General features: G+C 54.1%; 1 pseudogene across 1 annotated transcript; it reads left to right on the forward strand.

The window, feature by feature from the left end:
• The first annotated feature begins 1,792 nt into the window (after positions 1-1,792).
• On the forward strand, positions 1,793-2,502 carry LOC309822984 (sesquipedalian-1-like; annotated as a pseudogene). The gene has a single exon. The product of its transcript is annotated as a sesquipedalian-1-like (transcript).
• The last annotated feature ends 976 nt before the right edge of the window (positions 2,503-3,478 follow it).

Genomic DNA, 3,478 nt, shown 5'->3' on the forward strand with positions numbered 1-3,478 from the left:
TTTAATTCTAAATATTATTATTAGAGCCTATAGAAAGATAACTATGTGAACTATGCTATACAATTTAGGAGAATAAAAGGTTAAAACTATAAAAATAAGTGTTTCACTTTATACACATTTATGTAAAACGTGTAGGATAAGCGTAGGATACAGAAAAATGGCTGTAACATTAAGCTAGTTTAGAAAAATTCAATCATCCGCCCAGTCCTCACATCCTATAGCTAATTTAAACTAAACACATTTATACGTATCTGGCTTCAGACTTCAGAGTTGAAGTGTGTGGGCTCTAATTGCGTCCTGGCAGTTATTTGCTAGAAGTTTAAGCAGGAGAGCTTTGAAATCTTTCTCAAATACTGTTTATATATTAACTAGCTCAACATGTAATGTGATTAAACCAGTGAGTCTACAAACCAGTCTCAAGGGAAGAACATTCTTTGAACATCTGTGAAATTATTTTTCAATCATTTTGAATTTTACTTAAAATTAAAGAGGTGTCTTGAGAGTCCCCATTTATTCTTTTATTTCTTCCTATTGCCATCTCAGTCTGCATGTCAAGGCCATGCTTCTCTTTTGGTTGTTAATCAGTTTCATTTTGAGATGTCAGGATCAGACAAAATTCAGTGTGTCTGAAACCAATTCACTCTTCCTGTGAAATGGAACACTTTTCCTGAACGTCCAATTTATGTGCTTTGCCATTACCTAGGATCAAATGTAATTTCTGTTGCATTCTTCATTACAGTGTACAGTCAGTTGTCATGTCTTGTCGATTCTTCCCTCAGACTGTCTATTGTATGTGTAGCTCTAGTTGCCCACAATACACACATAAAGACACACACGCACACTTCCTATACCCATTCTTCACTTCTGGTCTGAGTAACCATTAATTTTAAATGGTTTAGAAGCTTTCTAATTGCTTCTCTCTCTCCCCTTTAATTTATCCTGAATGTAACTATCAGATTAACCTAATAAGGTAACACTTTCTTCATGATTTTTTCTTATTCATACCAAAGCAATGGTGTCCAGTTAACATTGACCATTTTACATTACGATTCAGGTATGGTTTCTAATCAATAATTTTCTACATCACGAATCCAATTGTTAGTCATCCCATTTTGTCCCTTTTCATTTCGTATTGTAAATATTGAGTTCTTAGATAAGCTTTTTACCCTGAGTGGTCATGAATGAAATTTCAACTTTTGGCTTTGAAAACTGTAAGCCCTACTAATTACTAAAAGAAATCTTAAGATACAGAAAACTCCCCCTTCTCTCATAGAACTGAGGAAAGCAATTACTATCTTGTTATCATAAAAGTATCCTTTCCAAGTGTTATTTTTTAAGAAATAAGCCTTATAAGACACATGGGCCTTAGGTATTGCTGCTATACGCATGACAATTCTGATTCTGCCCTCGCACTAGCAATTTCACTTGATAGAATATGTAGTTATGTTCACCACAAGGCATATTTAAGAACACCATTTCTAGGAGCCCAAACTGCAAATGACCCAAAGATCTATCAATTATAGAACAGATACACCATACTATATTAAGATAACAGAATACTATAGAACAACAGTGAAGAATTAGAAAAACAGCCGGCTACCCCCGCCTCCTTCCGACGGATCCGTGCTGCCCCGCTGCTGCGCCGGCTCGGCCGCCCGGGAGACAAAGCACCGCTGCCGCCGCCACCGAGCGGGTCCCGGGCCATGGCCGGGCCGGCCCCGCCCCCCCGGCCCCCCAGAACTGAGCAGAGGGCGGGGAAGTGAGCAGTGGCCTGAGCGGTCCCAAGCCCCCAGGCCCCGCCGCCATGAAGTTGAACCAGCGCAGCCTGGCCTTCCACGCCACCTGCGACGCGCCGGCCGACAACGCGGGCTTCCTGTACAAGAAGGGCGGCCGGCATGCGGCCCACCACCGCCGCTGGTCTGTACCGCGCGGCACCATGCTCTTCTGCTTCGGGGACGCGGCCGGCCGTGAGCCCGTGGGAGTCATCATCCTGGACGGCTGCACCGTGGAGCTGGTGGAGGCGGCCGACGAGTTCGCCTTCGACGTGCACTTCGCTGGGGCCCGGGCCCACACCTACGTGCTGGCGGCCGAGAGCCAGGCCGCCATGGAGGGCTGGGTGAAGGCGCTGTCGCGGGCCAGCTTCGACTACCTGCGGCTGGTGGTGCGCGAGCTGGGACACCGGTTGGCGGCCGCGCGCGCAGCCGGCCCACTCCCGCCCCGCCGACCCCACGCACTCCCGCCCCGCCGACCCCACGCGCTCCCGCCCAAGGAGGACGGCTGTGCCTTGTGGAGCGCGGAGATCCCCGCCCCCGCCGCCGCCCCCGCTGGCGCCGCCCCCAGACCCTGCCCGGCCCCGAGCCCCCGCCACTACCGCCCTGCCGGCGGGCCTCGGCGCCCAACGGGCCTCTCGACTCGGCCTCCTTCGCCCAGCTGCACGAGTGGTACGGGCCGGAGGTCAGGGCGCTGAGGGGCCAGTGGCTCCGCAGCCAGGCCCAGCCCTGAGGAAAGGGCTGAGGGCCGGAACCGAGGGGAAGCGGTCAAGGCCAGCCTTGAGGCCAGCACTGGTCCCGGTTCTGGTGCCACTCCAGCCCCAGGCCCTGCTCTGACAGGCCCAGCCCTGAGACACGGGGATCTGGTCCTGAGGGCGGTCGCAGTCGGCGTAAGCCCTGAGGTCCCTGCCTGGTCAACTCTCGGGGACTCAGGCTTGGAGAAGATGCTGGGTTCTGAGGGGTGCTTTGGGACCTCTGTCATTCAGAGAAAGCCCAGCCTTGAGGAGGCCATCGTGCCTGATCCTCAGGAGAATCCAGGCCCTGGGTGATCCTCAAGCAGCCGGAGGGCTGGTTTTGTGGAAACTGTAGCCCCCAACCCAGCCCTGCAGGTGCCTCGGTCGCATGTCCCGAATCACCTAGCCGAGGCTTGTTGCTGGCAACAGGCGTCCACTGGGGCAGCTGGGACCTGTGAGGGTCTGTGGCCTGGAAGGCACATGCGCAGTCAGCACTGGTCCAAAGGCTCCAGACGGGCCTCACGCGGACAGGAGGCTGTGCTGTGCTACACCACGCCTGGGCCTGACCCTGTGGCTCCAAGGCCCGCCGGAGGAGCTGCCTGGCTGCCGCCTGCCTGCCTGCCTCCGTGGGCGTGGGCTTTCATGTGTGCCCAGCACCGTGGGATGGCCGGGACCCCGGGGCTCCCGGCCCGGAGTGAGGCCGAGGCAGCACTTTCCCCGGGGCCTCAGCCAGGCCTTGCGGTGGTGCTCCTGGGACCGTAGCGGCCCTCTGGCCTCGGGCCACGTCTGTGCTACTGTGGCAGCCCTCACGCTCTCCCAGCACCGCTTAGCCACATCCTCTGCCTTTTCCCGAAGCCAGCCTGAGGCGGGGCCTCTCGGGAGCTCGCCTGACCTTGTCCAGTCCTGGGCTGGGCAGCTGTGGCCTGAGCTGACTTTCCAGCAGCTTCCCCTAGGGAGGAGGGGCCGTGAGTCAGC

The sequence above is a fragment of the Grampus griseus genome (genome assembly GCF_964374135.1).
Source record: "Grampus griseus genome assembly, chromosome: 1".
NCBI classification, from domain to species: Eukaryota; Metazoa; Chordata; class Mammalia; order Artiodactyla; family Delphinidae; genus Grampus; species Grampus griseus.